Raw genomic sequence first — 18,594 nt, 5'->3', positions numbered from 1 at the left:
TTTATAAGGTTTGATTTTAAACCACATGCAAATACAGTAATCTGACGGATTTGGCAAAGATTTATTTATTTTCTTCAATTTCTAGTTTTTTAAATGTAGACACAGATTTGCTTAGATTAACATTGATTCTCAGAGCCCCCAAAAGCTCAGCACAAAGGACGAGGTTAACTGATGAGGGGCCTGAAACAGATTGGGCAGGTGTCTCTGACAGAATGCTGACACGTCCCTGTCGCCTATCCGTTGGAAGTTGAAGCCATTACACTGTGAAAGCAAACACATTTTGGCATCTAAACTCTACTGTGGAGTTTGATTTGCACCTTGGTTTTCTAGTTCCTGCTTCGCAAAGAATAAATAGCAGAGTTCAGTGTAGCCTTTAGTAGACAATCTCCACCGTGTGCAACAGCCAGAGTCCAAGTCTCCATCAAAAGACACTGGTGGCCAGATGCTTTCCAATACGATCCCCAAGCCACTGGCCAGTGATGTGAGAGCAGCAGAGATGGAAGGAAAACGCTTAGAAATTCTGCTGAGAAAATGTCCCCTTTCTTCCTAAGACACACGCTCCTCCTGCCGAGAGAGGCTGTGTGCTTTGTTTGGTGTTTAAAGATGTTTAAAGGCAGTTTTTTGGAGGCGGGGGTGGGGGGGATGTTTTCAGACCGACTTGTCCAGTCCGCTGTCCAATCTGAGTTTTTCTTCAAAAGGCTTTCAATTTCTTCTCTTGATATAATCTTCGGGCTGAGGGCTGTTTTTCCTCCAACACTGTGGGTGTCTAGTTCAGAAACTACTAGTATCTTGTGGGTCATCACAGTGGACACTGGGGGTGACATCATCTAGGTTCATGCTGGGCGTCCAGTAGAATTTGATCCACGTCATAAGCGCAAACAGAAATTGAGGCTGCCTGGGCATATACCCAGAAAATATGAAAACTCTAATTCAAAAAGATAAATGCACCCCAGTGTTCACAGCAGTACTGTTTACAATAGCCAAGACATGGAAGCAACCTAAGTGTCCATCAACAGATGAATGGATAAAGAAGATGTGGTACATATGTACAATGGAATATTACTTAGCCAGAAGAAAGAATGAAATAATGCCATTTGCAGCAACATGGATGGACCTAGAGATTATCATACTAAGTGAAGTAAGTCAGACAGAAAAAGGCAAATATCACATGATATCACTTATATGTGGAATCTAAAAAAATGATACAAATGAACTTATTTACAAAACAGAAAGAGACTCACAGACATAGAAAACAAACTTATGGTTACCAAAGTGGGAAGAGGGGAGAGGGATAAATTAGGAGTTTGGGATTAACAGATACAAACTATTGTACTATACATAAAATAGATAAACAATAAGGACCTACTGTATAGCACAGTGAACTATAATAACCTATAATAGAAAAGAATATGAAAAAGAATATATATACTTGTATAACTGAATCACTTTGCTGTGCACCTGAAACACTGTAAATCAGCTATATTTCAATACCAAAAAAACTTTAAAAACTAAAATTAAAAAAAAACAAGAAATTGAGGCTGGAGCTGTGCTCCGTTCCCATTACTGAGGTGCAGCCTCACCCAAGGGCCCTGCAGGTTCTCTTCCTGGAACCCCGGGATACCTGAGGCTCTGGTGAGCTGGTCAGGCTCTGTGACAAGCAGGAATGAGACTCTGAGTTCATTACTTTTATCTTTTGCAATATACTTTATAAGTATTTTTAATAAAGGTAATATAACACTTCCCTGGTGGCACAGTGAGTTGAGAGTCCGCCTGCCGATGCAGGGGACATGGATTTGTGCCCCGGTCCGGGAAGATCCCACATGCCGCGGAGCTGCTGGGCCCGTGAGCCATGGCCGCTGAGCCTGCGCATCCGGAGCCTGTGCTCCGCAACAGGAGAGGTCACAACAGTGAGAGGCCCGCGTACAGAAAAAATAAATAAATAAATAAAAATAAATAAATAAATAAAAATAAAGGTAATATAATATTGAAATAAAATTCAAGTCCAATTTGCTTCCCTCCTCCTTTGCCTTCTTTCACTTTTTTCCCCAGAGACAACCCCATGGAGTGTCCTCCAGTACACCGCTCTAAGCGTATATGTATCCATTGGCAATATATAGCGGTTTTTAAATTTTAAATAATTTGTATCATACTGTTTAAATTTTCTACAACCTGTTTCTTTTTCCTTCTCAGTGGTATGTTTTAGTGACCTATGTTAATAAGGTTAACACATAGAGACCTAGTTCATTTTTTAAATTGCTATTTTAATGTTCTTGGGCATATAAACTTTATTTTTTATTTCTCTCTGATGGGTTTTAGATTGTTCTTTTGGTAGCTGTCTCTTAGCACTTACCTGCAAGTTTCTCTAGAGGAGGACTTTCTAGGTCACAAGGGATGTAAATTTTCAGCTTTACTGGATATTGGTAATTTGACATCAAAACAATTGTATTCATTTTCACTCCCACTAGTAGAATATGCAAGTTCCTCTTCTCCACTTCCTTTCCAACGTCTCATATTGTCCGGTTTGACGTTTTGTAGACAATCAGAGGGATATAATGTGGCATCTAATTTAATTTGTGTTTCTCTTAGTGAGGAGGAGGACATTTTGTGAATTTTGGTGATTTTGTTTGCCTTTTCTCCTTCCTCTTCATATATTTTGTCCATTCTTAAAAACTGGGGGTTTTGTTTTGCTGCTTTTTATTTCCTTGTGTTTCTTAGATACTTTGCAATACATGTTACAAATATCTTCTCCTAGTTTGTGGCTTGTTTTTTCAATCAAATCGTTAAGCTAAACTTTAATTTTGGCATCATTGAAAAATTACATGCAAATTTCTAAGTCTTTTCCTTTACGATTCATACTTTCTGGCTTAAGAAATTCTGCTTAACCCAACGTCATGAAGATAATCTGTACATTTCCTTCTAATCATATAAAAGTTGTGCTTCACATATTTTGGTCTTTATTCTTTCTGGAACTTATCTGTGAAAAGAGTGTTCAATAAGGTTCTAGTTTTATTTATTTACAGATAACTTTCTGATTGTGCAAACAATTCAGGCTCACTGTTAAAATTCAACTAATCATTTAACATATGAAGAAAGACATTAAAAGTCACCTGAAATCCTACTGCCCCAAGAGAGTCACCACTGATATTTTCAATATCATTTGTCAATAGTTCCCTCTTCCTCCCTTGATTATGATCCTGCAGCTGTCACACAGGGAGGGGACTTTTCTAGCATTCAAGTAAACTTAAAGAATTAATACTAGAGCATCACTACTCATCAGGGAAATGCAAATCAAAACCACAATGAGATATCATCTCACACCTGTCAGAATGACCATCAACAGGAAGACCACAAATAACAAATGTTGGCAAGAATGTGGAGAAAAGAGAACGCTCTCACACTGTTGGTGGAAAGGTAAACTGGTGTAGCTACTGTGGAAAACAGTATGGAGGTTTCTCAAAAAACTAAAAATAAAACTACCATACGACCCAGCAATTCCACTCCTGGGTATAAAGCTGAAAAAAACCAAAACACGAATTCAAAAAGATACATGTACCCAGTGTTCATAGCAGCATTATTTACAATTGCCAAGATATGGAAACAACCTAAGTGTACATCAACAGATGAATGGATAAAGAGGTTATGGCATACATATATATATAAATGGAATACTACTCAGCCATAAAAAAAACAATGAAATTTTGCCATTTGCAGCAACCTGGATGGACCTGGAGGGCATTATACTAAGTGAAATAGGTCAGACAGAAAAAGACAAATACTGTAGAATATCACTTATATGTGTAATCTAAAAAATACAATAAACTAGTGAATATCACAAAAAAGAAGCAGGCCCACAGATACAAAGAACAAACTAGTGGTGACCAGCGGGGAGGGGGAGGGGCAATACCAGGGTGGGGGAGTGGGAGGTACAGACTGTTGGGTGTAAGGTAGGCTCAAGAGAAATGCAAACCAAAACTACAATGAGGTATCACCTCACACTAGTTAGAATGGGTATCATCAGAAAATCTACAAACAACAAATGCTGGAGAGGGTGTGGAGAAAAGGGAACCCTCTTGCACTGTTGGTGGGAATGTAAATTGATACAGCCACTATGGAGAACAGTATGGAGGTTCCTTAAAAAACTAAAACTAGAATTACCATATGATCCAGCAATCCCACTACTGGGCATATATCCAGAGAAAACCATAGTTCAAAGAGACGCATGCACCCCAATGTTCATTGCAGCACTATTCACAATAGCCATGTCATGAAAGCAACCTAAATGCCCATCAACAGACTAATGGATAAAGAAGTTGTGGTACATATATACAATGGAATATTACTCAGCCATAAAAAGGAATGAAATTGGGTCATTTGTTGAGACTTGGATGGATCTAGAGACTGTCATACAGAGTGAAGTAAGTCAGAAAGAGAAAAACAAGTATGGTATGTTAACGCATGTATGTGGAACCTAGAAAAATGGTTCAGACGAACCGGTTGGCAGGGCAGAAGTTGAGACACAGATGCAGAGAACCAACGTAGGGACACCAAGGGGGGAAAGCCGCGGGAGTGTGGGGATGGTGGTGTGATGAACTGGGAGATTGGGATTGACATGTATACACTGATATGTATAAAATTGATGACTAATAAGAACCTGCTGTATAAAAAATAAAATAAAATTCAAAAAAAAAAAAAAGAGTCATGTACTGCAATGTTCATTGCAGCACTATTTACAATAGCCAGGACATGGAAGCAACCTAAGTGTCCATCAACAGATGAATGGATAAAGAAGATGTGGCACATATATACAATGGAATATTACTCAGCCATAAAAGGAAACGAAATTGAGTTATTTGTAGTGAGGTGGATGGACCTAGAGTCTGTCATACAGAGTGAAGTAAGTCAGAAAGAGAAAAACAAATACCGTATGCTAACACATATATATGGAATCTAAAAAAAAAAAAAAAAAAGGTTCTGAAGAACCTAGGGGCAGGACAGGAATAAAGACGCAGACATAGAGAATGGACTTGAGGACACGGGGAGAGGGAAGGGTAAACTGGGACAAAGTCAGAGAGTGGCATGGACATATATACACTACCAAACGTAAGGTAGATAGCTAGTGGGAAGCAGCCACATAGCACAGGGAGATCAGCTCGGTGCTTTGTGACCACCTAGAGGGGTGGGATAGGGAGGGTGGGAGGGGGGGAGACACAAGAGGGAGGAGATATGGGGACATATGTATATGTATAGCTGATTCACTTTGTTATACAGCAGAAACTAACACAATATTGTAAAGCAATTATACTCCAATAAAGATGTTTAAAAAAAAAGATAAGCTCAGGGATGTATTGTACAACACAGGGAATATAGCCAATATTTTGTATTTACTGTAAATGGAATGTAACCTTTAAAATTATATTTAAAAATTTTTTTAAAAACAGAATACTAGCTTTCTTTCCGTGTCAGTCAGACGAGGGTCCATACGGCATTGTTCTGGATTCCCATCATAACTTAAAGGGAAACTTTCACAATGTCTGGAGCCCTTGATGTCCTGCAAAAGAAGGAGGAGGATGTCCTCAAATTTCTTGCAGCAGGAACCCACTTAGGTGGCACCAACCTAGACTTCCGAATGGAACAGTACATCTACAAAAGGAAAGGTGATGGCATCTACCTAGTAAATCTGAAGAGAACCTGGGAGAAGCTTCTGTTGGCAGCTCATGCCATTGTTGCCATTGAAAACCCAGCTGATGTCAGTGTCATCCTCCAGGAATACTGGCCAGCGCGCTGCTGCCACTGGAACCACTCCTATTGCTGGCCACTTCACTCCTGGAACCTTCACTAACCAAAGCCAGGCAGCCGTCCAGAGCCAAGACTTCTGGTGGTTACTGATCCCAGGGCTGCCCACCAGCCTCTCACAGAGGCCTCTTATGTTAACCTGCCTACCATTGCTCTGTGTAACACAGACTCTCCTCTGCATTATGTGGACATTGCCAACCCATGCAACAACAAGGGAGCTCACTCAGTGGGTCTGATGTGGTGGATGCTTGCCCGGGAAGTTCTGCGCATGCGTGGCACCATCTCCCGTGAACACCCATGGGAGGTCATGCCTGATGTCTACTTCTACAGAGATCCTGAAGAGACTGAAAAGGAACAGCAGGCGGCAGCTGAGAAGGCTGTGACCAAGGAGGAATTTCAGGGTGAATGGACCGCCCCACCTCCTGAGTTCACTGCTCCTCAGCCTGAGGTGGCGGACTGGTCCGAAGGTGTGCAGGTGCCCTCTGTGCCCCACTGAAGGCTGGTCTGCACCTCTCACTGCTCAGGCCACTGAGTGGGTAGGAACAACCACTGGGTGGTCTTAAGCTGTTCTTCCACAAACTCTTTTTTTTTTTTTTTTTTGCGGTATGCAGGCCTCTCACTGTTGTGGTCTCTCCCGTTGCGGAGCACAGGCTCCGACGCGCAGCCTCAGCGGCCATGGCGCACGGGCCCAGCCGCTCCGCGGCATGTGGGATCCTCCCGGACCGGGGCACGAACCCGTGTCCCTTGCATCGGCAGGCGGACTCTCAACCACTGCACCACCAGGGAAGCCCTGGACCACAAACTCTTAAAATGGAAATAAGCTGACGGAAAGTAAACGGTTTCTAAAAAAAAAAAAAAAAAAAAAAAAAAATACTAGATCTGGATATAATTTATAGAATTTGAAGTATCAGCTTACAGGATTTTCAAGTTAGAGTACATCATGTGATTGCCTCATTTCATTAAGCAATGTAAATAAGTAAAAAGAATAAAAAGGAGCATCGTGTGAGAAGTTAGGGTTTCCCAGGAAAAGCCAGTTCTCTATGGTTTGGGAAAGTATAGCACTAAGAACTGCCGGTTTTTGAAACCAGAGCACAAGTTCTCCTAGTCTCACATCCAGCATGCTAGGTTCATCTTGCTAAATGTTTTCCAATTAAGACAATTGATAGTGCCTCTAACAAATAACTTATCTTTAATTTTGTCACAGAAGTACGTAAGTAAAAACAGAGCCAGTTCCTAGAAAAGCTCTAATTTGATAAAATGTGAGTACCTGCATCACTCTATTTCGGAGATTCTGTGGAAAGAAGTCATTTATCAAATTTCATTACCATCAAGAAACAGGCCATCATCTTTCCTCTGCATACACGAATATCACTTGCTGTTCTTCATGAACTCATATGTAAATTCCTCTGTGGGTACATTAAAAATACATTTGATATCTGAATTAAAAAAATTGTCGGGCTTCCCTGGTGGCGCAGTGGTTTGGGGTCTGCCTGCCGATGCAGGGGACGCGGGTTCGTGCCCAGGTCCGGGAGGATCCCGCATGCCGCGGAGCGGATGGGCTCGTGAGCCATGGCCGCTGGGCCTGCGCGTCCAGAGCCTGTGCTCCGCAGCGGGAGAGCCCGCGGTGGTGAGAGGCCCGCGTACCGCAAAAAAAAAAAAAAAAAAAAAAAAATTATCAAACCCATATATAGATCACGTTTATCAGCATGCGGGATGAGAGTTAGCCTTTATGTAGACGTTTTACAATATACAAAGCATGGATATTTGCAAATGTATCCGGTCGTTACTAATTTCTGTGCCAAAGTGGTGTGAAAACGTTTTAAATGACTAGAATATTCAGTGCAGAGTTCAGTTAAAAATTGCAGAACTATATGAAGAGATTTGGAAGAGCTACATAAGGATTAAGTCCCTCATCCCGAATGTAGCCATGGAGCTGAATTCGGAATGAACCCAGGCTGCTAGACTGCATCGCTGGTCCACCCACTCAGATCTGGAAAGCTGTTTTCCTTGAGGACACTGCTAAGGAGAAAAGAGGAAATTGTCTCTATATGTGTTTCTGAGATGACTTCAAGGGGTTTTTAGTGGGCAAAAAATTTCCAGCGTGCGGGTTTTGTGTTTTTTTTGTCTCATTTGAAAGTGTGGTTTTCAACTAGCTTGGTGCTGTCACTACAGTCATTTTACCTGACCTCTTTTTTTCAACAGGCGTAAGGCAAGGCTGAGCTCATACTTTCATGAAAGCCACTCTGCCATCTAAGCAGAACGAACGCTGTTAGAAGAGCACAAATTATAATTAAACAAAAATCCAGCAGCCAGCAGTTTCTTTTGACCACAGCGGTTTTTTCCTCCTGCTCATTCTGCTGAAACAGCAGCGCTGCTGTACACTGCAAGTCTCTACTTTCTGCTCGAATCTGCTGTTCCTCTGATGAGAATTGTGCGTGTGAGGACGTTTTGTTTTGGGTGTGCTAAGGGTTGCACATGCAGCTGGATTTCAAGTTTCTAAAGACGTGGGTCTCTCCCTCATTTCCATATCTTCTCTATAGGATCCAACCTGGGGCTGTCGTAGGTGCTGGATTACTGTCTGTTGAGTGAATGTGAGATTGAATAAATGAGTGACTGAGCAGATATTTCCAGTCCCCTGTTTTGTAAACTAAACAGTGCAAGCTGGATGGGATCTGTTTCAATTACAGAGCAGGATCCGTGCAATGCAGAAATAAAAAGATGAGAACAAGACTCCAACAAGATGAGGCAGGAGCTGGAGTTCACCAATTCCTTAGTGATGGTGGTTTAGATCTGTGTAGACGTGTGTCATAGGGTATGTACGTGTGTGTATGTACAGATAGTATGTGTTATGTATGTAATTATACACACATTCATGTAATTATTTCTATAGTTCTATGTGTTGTGTACTATGTATACATGTAGGACATATATAAGCATATATGTATTATGTATGTGTGTATATACATGCATGTATATATGTGTAGATGTGTACATATATATATACGTATATATATTTCAAAGAATTTGCAGCAGAGTTCCTCTTGACAACTATCTTTGCTTAGAAGAATACCTTGATTATCCACTTGTGGATGGAAAGGAAGTAAAGTCATAGCTAAACAAATCTGAATCTAAACATCTAGAGGAATCTGGGAGTCAAGAGAGTAGAAGGGAAAGAGGTTGAAGAGGGAGGTAGGATTCTGCAACGCTTTGCTTGGGAAAGTTGTCTGGGGGGAAAGCAAAGAAAAGAGGCTGAATTCCAGGTCTGGGTTGGTCCAAAGCAGAAAAAAGATGCCGACAGTGGAAGTGGGCCCCAAGAGAGATGTGAGCTCAGCCAGAGCAGGATTTCGTAACTGAAAGTGAATACCAGTCTATAAAACCTCAAGAATTAATAAGTAAACCTGGGGCAATCGTTAGACCTCTCACTGACTTGGGAAGAAGAGGCTCAAACAAATTTTCATTAAATCTGAGAAGTCGCTGGCACTTCAACTTACGTCTCTGGGTTCCTTAAATCCAGCGTAGGGTGAGGATTGAGAAACCCTCTCTTCATTCCAACAAATCAGCTCATGTGGGCTCTTCCTAAGGCCCAGAGTGACAAAGAAGACAAAAGCAAGAAGATAAACAAATAAACTAAGCCCACAGCCTCTTCCAGGGGTTGTTAACAATGGATTTTGAAGACCTACTAAGCAGCTTCAGTCCTGACCTGGTGCTGAACCTGAGCCCTCCACATGGAACGTCCCTGACTCATACCTGTGCCCAGAGGCCTCACCCTAAGCAGTGAGGTGAGGATGGGGCTCGGGGGGCAACCTGGGACAATACAGTAGCTTAGTCAAAATGGTCCCAGCCTTGTGGTGGAGTCTTTTCACCTTTCCCCCCAGGGCTCTATTAGTTCATATATGAAAACAGCAAGGTGAGTTTATACTTGTAGACAGAGATGGTCACTGTTCCTGTTTGACAAATGAGAGGGCTGAGGCTTCAGCTTGCTCAGCGCCAGCAGAGCAGGATTCTGGGTGAGGAATTATGATTCCTTGGGGTGGGCTTGGTTCACTGGACACCATTGTCCTTCTCTACAAAGGGTGTATTGTGAAATGTTTACAAAAGCACTTTTAGGAAGAGTTCAATGTCTATTTCTATCTTGGTGAGAATGTGGGTGAATGTATATGAGCGGTGGCAGAGTCCCCTGGCAGAGGGAGAAGGGAATTGACACTTGCTGTGTTCCTATCAGAGCCCAGGACTAGGTTCCTTACCTACATCACCTGCGCTTTCTGAGAGATAAAGCAGCAGCAACGGACTTCCTGGGGCGATGTAATGTTCTATAACTTAATACGACAGCCACACAGGCTGTGCATTTGTCAAAAGGCAACAACTGGTCCATTTAAGATTTGGGCTTTTCATTCTTTCAAAATTTTACCTCAAAAGAAGTAGAACCATAAACAGATACTGAACTCTGGTCAATGATATAGATGCTAGAGTGTTTAGCTGTGAAATGTTCTTATGTCCAAAGCTTACTTTGGTTTTTTTTTAATTAAAAAAATTGAACTATAGTTGATGTACCATATTATATGTTACAGATGTACAACAGAGTGATTCACAGTTTTAAAGATTATACTCCATTTATAGTTATTATAGAATATTGGCTATATTCCCTGTGTTGTACAATATATGCTTGTAGCTTATGTTATACATAATAGTTAGTACCTCTTAATCCCCTACCCCTGTACTGCCCCTCCCTGCTTCCCGTTCCTCACTGGTAATCACTAATGAATTTGTTTTCTATATCTGTGGGCATGCTTCTTCTTTCTTATATTCACTAGTTTTTTGTATTTTCTTTAGATTCCACATATAAGTGATATACAGTATTTGTCTTTTTCTGACTTATTTCACTTAATATAATACCCTCCAAGTCTATCCATGTTGCTGCAAATGGCAAAATTTCATTGTTTTTTATGGCTGAGTAGTATTCCATTGTATATACATACATATATATATGTATACCACATCTTTATTCATTCATCTGTTGATGGACACTTAGGTTGCTTCCATACATTCGCAATTGTAAATAATGTTACTATGGACATTGTGGCATACGTATCTTTTCAAATTAGTGTTTTGGTTTCTTTTGGATATATACCCAGGAGTGGAATTGCTGGGTCATAGGGTAGTTCTATTTTTACTTTTTTGAGGAACCTCCATACTGTTTTCCACAGTGGCTGCACCAATTTACATCCGCACCAACAGGGTATGAGGGTTCCCTTTTCTCCACATGCTTGCCAACATTTGTTATTTGTATTCTTTTTGGTGATAGCCATTCTGACAGGTATGAGGTGATATATCATTGTGGTTTTGATTTGCATTTTGCTGATGATTAGTGATGTTGAGTGTCTTTTCATGTATCTCTTTGGGAAAATGTCTATTCAGGTCATCTGCCCATTTCTTAATTGGGTTGTTTGCTTTTTTGATGTTGAGTTGTATGAGTTGTTTACATATTTTGGATATTAACCTCTTATCAGTCATATCATTTGCAAATATTTTCTCCCATTCTGTAGCCTGTCTTTTCATTTTGTCAATGATTTCCTTTGCTGTGCAAAAGCTTTTAAGTTTAATTAGGTTGTTTGTTTATTTTTGCTTTTATTTCCTTTGCTTTAGGAGACAGATCCAAAAAAGTATTGCTGTGATTTATGTCAAAGAGTGTTCTGCCTATGTTTTCCTCTAGGAGTTTTATGGTTTCTGGTCTTACATTTAGGTTTTTAATACAATTTAAGTTTATTTTTGTATACAGTGTTACAGAATATTCTAATTTCATTCTTTCACATATAGCTTTCCAGTTTTCCTAGCACCACTTACTGAAGAGACTGTCTTTTATCTATTGTATATTCTTGCCTCCTTTGTCGTAAATAATGGACCATAAGTGCATGGGTTTATTTCTGGGCTCTCTATTCTGTCCCACTGATCTGTGTGTCTGTTTTTATGCCAATACCATACTGTTTTGTTTTGTCTTGATATTTAAATATAAATTTATTTATTATTTATTTTTGGTTGCATTGGGTCTTCGTTGCTGCACGTGGGGGCTACTCTTCGCTGGGGTGCACAGGCTTCTCATTGTGCTGGCTTCTCTTGTTGTGGAGCATGGGCTCTAGGTGTGTGGGCTTCAGTAGTTGTGGTGCGCGAGATTCAGTAGTTGTGGCACGTGGTCTTAGTAGTTGTGGCACACGGGCTTAGTTGCTCTGCAGCATGTGGGATCTTCCCAGACGAGGGCTTGAACCCATGTCCCCTGCATTGGCAGGTGGATTCCTAACCACTGTTTTGATTACTGTAGCTTTGTAGTATAGTCTGAAATGAGGAAGTGTGATTCCTCCACCTCTGTTCTTCTTTCTCAAGATTGTTGTGGCTGTTCGAGATCTTTTGTTTTCCATAGAAATTTTTGAATGATTTGTTCTAGTTCTGTGCAAAATGCCATTGGTATTTTGATAGGGATTGCATTGAATCTGTAGATTGCCTTGGATAGTATGGTCATTTTAACAATATTAATACTTCCAATCCAAGAACATGGTATATCCTTCCATCTGTTTGTGTCATCTTTGATTTCTTTCATCAGTGCCTTGTAGTTTTCTGAATACAGGTTTTTACCTCCTTAGGTAGGTTTATTCCTAAGTATTTTATTCTTTTTTTTTTTTTTTTTGGCTGCACCAAGTGGCTTGTGGGATCTTAGTTCCCTGACCAGGGGGTCGAAGCCAGGCCTCTGGCAGTGAGAGCACCAAGTCCTAACCACTGGACTGCCAGGGAATTCCTGAGTATTTTATTCTTTTTGATGTGATGGTAAATGGGATTGTCTCCTTAATTTCTCTTTCTGATCTTTCATTGTTAGTATATAGGAATGTAAGAGATTTTTGTGCTTTAATTTTGTATCCTACAACTTTACCAAATCATTGATGAGCTCTAGTAGTTTTCTGGTAGCATCTTTAGGATTTTCTATGTATAGTATCATGTCGTCTGCAAACAGTGACAGTTTTACTTCTTCCTTTCAAATTTGGATTTATTTCTTTTTCTTATAATTGCTGTGGCTAGGACTTCCAAAACTATGTTGAATAAAAGTGGCGAGAGTGGCCATACTTGCCTTGTTCCTGATCTCCGAGGAAATACTTTCAGCTATTCACCACTGAGTATGATGTTAGCTGTGGGCTTATCATATATGGCCTTTCTTATGTTGAGGTATGTTCCCTCTATGCCCACTTTCTGGAGAGTTTTTATCATAAATGGGTGTTGAATTTTGTCAGAAGCTTTTTCTGCATCTATTGAGATGACATATGGTTTTAATTCTCCAATTTGTTAATGTGGTGTATCACATTGATTTGCAGATATTGAAAAATTCTTGCATCCTGGGGATAAATCCCACTTAATCATCATGCATACTCCTTTTAATGTATTGTTGGATTGATTGGGTTTGATAATATTTTGTTGAGGATTTTTGCGTCTATGTTCATCAGTGATATTGGCCTGTAATTTTCTTTTTTTTGTGATATCTTTGTCTGGTTTTGGTGTCAAGGTGATGCTGGCCTCATAGAGTGAGTTTAGAATTGTTCCTTCCTCTGCAATTTTCTGAATAGTTTCAGAAGGATAGGTGATAACTCTTCTCTAAGTGTTTGGCAGAATTCACCATGAAGCCATCTGGTTCTGGACTTTTGTTTGTTGGGAGTTTTTAAATTACTGATTCAGTGTCTGAAACTTACCTTGAAATGTATCTGAAAAATAAGATGGATTGGTGCGTAGACAGAGGGATTGTTAGATGGATACACATGTTATAAAGCAGGTAAAGCAAAATGTTAATAGTAGAATCTAGGAGATAGATACACGAGTGTTCACTGTAAAATTCCTTCAACTTTTCTGTATGGTTGAAAGTTTTCATAGTTAAATATTAGGGAAAGAAGTAGTACTCACAGCTAGTATCAATCTGGCGGCTATGGAAAGCCATGAAATCTGAGTGCTCTGAAATAAAACATTCCAGTCAGGCCAGTTTTGTAGCCATGTAGGTAAAAGGTCCTTCTTGAAAGGAGAGAAGAACAATGCTGCTTCTAGTTGAAACTGCATTTCTAATATGCAGTGCTCTCCCCCTTGAACTTGTGTCATGTTCTTTCCCAAGACACAGGGTACCATCCTCATCTTCACAGTATCTGCATCTGCAGGAAGCATCTTCTTCTCTGCCTTGGGAGACACCACGCTCTCCTGGATTTTCTCCCATCTCTCTGGTGGCCCTTCTCAAGCTCCATTACTGACTCCTTCTCCTGTGCCTACTTTATAATGTAGAGGTTTCTTTGGGCTGGGTTCTGGGTCTTCCTGTCTCTTCTGTGCCCTCTTCCTCCCAAGGTGTTCTCCACGGTTTTCCTGGATTTTAGCACCATCTCTAGGATGACATCTCCCAAAGTGATAGCTCCGGCCTCAGCATCCTTTCAACAATGGACTCTTATGTCCAGATGCTTCTTTAACACCCACTGGACCGTCCCTCAGAGTCCCATCCCTGTAAGTCTGAATCTGAACTCCTTGCACACCCCTTCACACTCTGTTCAGCCACCACCAGGGTTTCTCTTTCTGTCACCTCCCCACCACCGCCCTACCATGGCCATCATCTGTCCTGGATCACCAGGCGCCTCCCAGCCTGTCTCCCATGGAGACTCTAGTCTCTAGTCTAATTCAAGCTGCCAATGCATCTTTTAAAAACATAAATCTGATCATATCTCTTCTCTACTCAAAACTCATCAATGGCTTGTCTCTGTGGTTAGGACAAAATACAACATTCTTAATATGGACCACAAGGCCCCCGGGATGGGGCCCCTGCCTGCCGCCTACCTTTTCTGCCTCTACTGGGGCCACATGAGTCTCTGTTCCTCCAACAAGAGAAGCATCTTCTTACCCCAGGGCCTGTGTATCCCTCCTGGAATGTTTCCAACCATCCTTCCTGGTAAATCCCTACTCATTGTTTAGGTCTGAGATTAAATAAGGCTTTTTGAGAGAAACTTCCTAACACACCCCTCCCACCATCTAAACTATGTCTCACTGTTACTGTCTCTCATAAAGCCTGTACTTTCATCTTACAGTAGAATTAGTGATGATAGTTGTCTGCCTCTCCTGCTAGACTTCAGACTCTGTGTGGGCCTGCTGTGGAGGGGGGTCTGCTGTGATCCACCCCGTGTCCAGGGATGCGGCCCCTGACAGGAGTCCCCAGCGCGCAGGAGGGGGTCAGTTTATGCACTTACTTGTTGAGTAACGTTCAACTATGCCTCAGGGAGATGCAGTTTGAAAGGTGAGGGACAAAGTCACAAATCAACATGGCATCTGGGCTCAGCATCATTAGGACCCGTGTAGCCCACTGTACAGCCCTTACCACCTCCGGTGTGAGCACAACAGGCACATGTAGCCCGTTCTCAGTCATTCCTGTCCCTCCCCTTATCCCTCATTCCCGCTTACATGCAGATGAAGAAAAAGCAAGAAAGAGCAGCAGATACTTAAAACACTTGCTGGGAAGACTCCCTCCTCCTCATCTGCACCCAGGGAGCTTTGGGGGCACAGTCTGCAAAAAGCTTACAGAAACGAAAGGCAAAGGGCCTGAACTCAGAATCACATGGTCGGTCCTCCCCTGGTTCTGCAGCCCATTCGATTAGGACCTCCCGTGCATGATTTTATGGCTTAGAATCTTCCTGTGCCCTGCCTATGCCGCACAGCTATTAGGAGGACAAAATGAGCTAATATAAGTGAAGGTGCTTCTTATACCATAAACCTACGACCACCACATAGAAGTAGTTTATGTGCAGCTTGAAGAATAGTGAAATGTTATACTGATTTTGCTGTTTTTAACAATGAAAGATGCTAATACCAGTTGTCTCAATAATTACATTACCATGAGAATAATGAACAACTTGATATTCTTCCCACTTTAAGGAGGATGTTTAATTATAGATAGGAACACGGTAGAAATGACCTAAATTTAGAAATATTACTTCCTAAAGCAGCAATTCTTGACTAAGATTACCCTACATAGCACTTAAATTGTGTGAGCGTTCAACTGACCTATAAGTAATAACTTTCCAGTTTATGCCATAGTAAAATGTTTTTCCTCATAGTTACATACTACTTTCATAACAAAAACAACTTTATTTTCCTGTTTGTAAAAGTAATGTGTATTCATAAAAATTCAAAGGATATACAAATATAATAAGTAGCAAGAGAAAATTATTCATCAATATCTTCTCTTTACCAACATCAAAAAAATATTGTAAAAATAAGTAAGACTTGCAAGTAATTATAAATATGTCTTATAACAGGCATCACTTGATGAGAATTTTAAAATCTCTAATACATGGGGTTATTTCAAAAGACGGTTTCCACATTGCAAAAGCATACATTTTTGTTTATGAGACATCTCTAATCTACCAGCCATTAGTTCTTTTTGCCCATGTGTATTTGAGAAGATCATTCTTTTCAATTGAAAAATAAGAACTAAAATACCCATCAGATGTTTCAATAACTTTACAATATGTAGAACAACTAAGAGATATAGAAATTGTTAGCACAGGGAAATGACACAAGGACCCACAGTATTTCTTAAATGTTATATGGAAGGGGCATGAAATAAAGATTCATGGCACATGCTAATTTTGCAGATTGTTAATAAATACAGACATTATGATACATCTGTATTGCCACAGGAAATAGCCAAGAGATTACTAATTTTAAAGGCCAGGCTGTCAGCAAGAATGGAGCTGAAATCCAGGGATGTTCCAAGAAAAGGGAGAAACATGCCCGGAGCACTGAGAAAACTTTCAGGCTGAATTCATGTGAATTACTGGACAACCCTGGGTTTCTAAATTCTTTGGCGTCTTATGTGTAAGATTAAGAAAGGACTACTCCTGTTCTATATCTCCACCTAGTGGACAATAGCATCCATGCTCTGGTGCATTGGCTTCAGAGAGAGGCTTGCTCGCCCCAGTTAGGTAAGGAGCTGATAAATATTGTTTGGGACACAGAAGATGAATTACCCTTTGAGTTTTAGTTTGGGTTTGGACTTTAAAACGTCTGCTTAATGAAGCAAATCTGGTATTTCATCATCTTTTATTAGCCTGTAGGAAAAAAATAAGCGGCATTTATAAGCAGCATCTCTTCCTCTTTTCAAGAATTAAAAATACATAAGGGTGTTAATATTTCCACTGAGTTGCCATTAATAATTAATTTTTTAAATCTCTCTTTTTGTCCTCCTCCCCCCAGCTCTTCCTGCCTACTTCACAAGTCTTTGATACCAGCTTCAACGACTTGACTGTTTGTTCTAAAGCAAAAAACAATTCAGGTCCCCTTGCAATGTAATTCAAACTGTGGTAGCATCACATGAGTGGATCCTGACATCAGTATAGGGGGTCGTGTCCAGGATTAAAAAATAAAATATCCATTTTTCATTTTTTGAGGAGTCTACACACTGTTTTCCACTGCACGATCCCACTTACATGAGAAGTAATCCAAAATAGTCAGACTCCCAGAAGCAGGAGGGGAGTGGTGGTTGCCATGGGCTGGGGGGTGGGGTGAGAAGTGGGGGTCAAGTTTCAGTTACACGAGATAAGTTCTGGAGAACTGAACAACATTGGGTCTGTAACTAACAACACCGTATTATGCACTTAGCATTTTTAAAATTAATTAATTTATTGTTGGCTGCATTGGGTCTTCGTCGCTGTGTGCAGGCTTTCTCTAGTTGCAGTGAGCGGGGGCTACTCTTCCTTGCGGTGCGCGGGCTTCTCATTGCGGTGGCTTCTCTTGTTGCGGAGCACGGGCTCTAGGCGTGTGGACTTCAGTAGTTGTAGCACGTGGGCTCAGTGGTTGCGGCGCACGGGCTTAGTTGCTCCGCAGCATGTGGGACCTTCCTGGACCAGGGCTCGAACCCATGTCCCCTGCATTGGCAGGTAAATCCTTAACCACTGCGCCACCAGGGAAGCCCCGGCCCAGTCTATTCTTTGCCTTCGATGTGAGGATAACGTCGGACAGATCTGGAATCCTCCTGTGATGGGGCACAACCTTTGGAGCAGGACAATCCTGGTTTTGAATTCCGATGCAGACACTTCTCACTGTATGTCAGCCTCTCTGGTCTCAGCGTCCTAATCTGAACATGAAGCTGTTCATTATTACTGTGTGGAGCTGTCATGAGAAACACGTGGATGATACAGACGGTGTGCCCATCACATGCAAGGAGCCAGAGTTGCACTGACATCACTTCACGTAGTTCTTGTCTACCTTATCGCCCTAGATTTCTGTAGCTTAAAATTGCAAATATCCCTAAAAGAATTTAAAACTTGAATCCCAATAACGATTGCTTCTTCAGGGCGGTCCAGTGAGAGCCTGAACTCTGCATTCTCTGATTCTGTTTATGGCTGCGTTTATTATAAATCTCAGTGAAAGTGTTTTCCTTGTTTCTGCAGTGCCTTCTTTATTTTACAAAGAGCAGGGGTCTCTTGTGGTTTTTCTTCTTAAAGTGGGATACCATCGTGGGGGTGCTGACCACCCAAACGGAACGAGGGCGTTTCCTGTGAGCAGAGCAGGCCTGGGGAGAAGATGAGGACCCAGCTCCATTTGTTTCAAATTGAGGGGTAATTGAAATATAACATTACATTAGTTTCAGGTGTGCACCATGGTGATTCCATAGTTGTAAATATTGTGAAACGATGGCCACAGTAAGTCTAGTTAACATCCATCACCACAGGTAGTTACACATTTTTTTTCTTGTGATGAGAACTTTTAAGATCTACTCTCTCGGTAACTTTCAAATATACAGCA

At 41.1% G+C, this 18,594-nt stretch overlaps 1 pseudogene across 1 annotated transcript; it reads left to right on the top strand.

Annotated features, from left to right (window-relative positions):
- The first annotated feature begins 5,527 nt into the window (after window positions 1-5,527).
- On the top strand, window positions 5,528-6,356 carry LOC309970410 (small ribosomal subunit protein uS2-like; annotated as a pseudogene). The gene has a single exon. The product of its transcript is annotated as a small ribosomal subunit protein uS2-like (transcript).
- Window positions 6,357-18,594: the final 12,238 nt, after the last annotated feature.

Source organism: Leucopleurus acutus, assembly GCF_964270905.1.
Source record: "Leucopleurus acutus genome assembly, chromosome: 13".
Taxonomy (NCBI): domain Eukaryota; kingdom Metazoa; phylum Chordata; class Mammalia; order Artiodactyla; family Delphinidae; genus Leucopleurus; species Leucopleurus acutus.
This window is presented reverse-complemented; position numbering and strand designations above follow the sequence as displayed.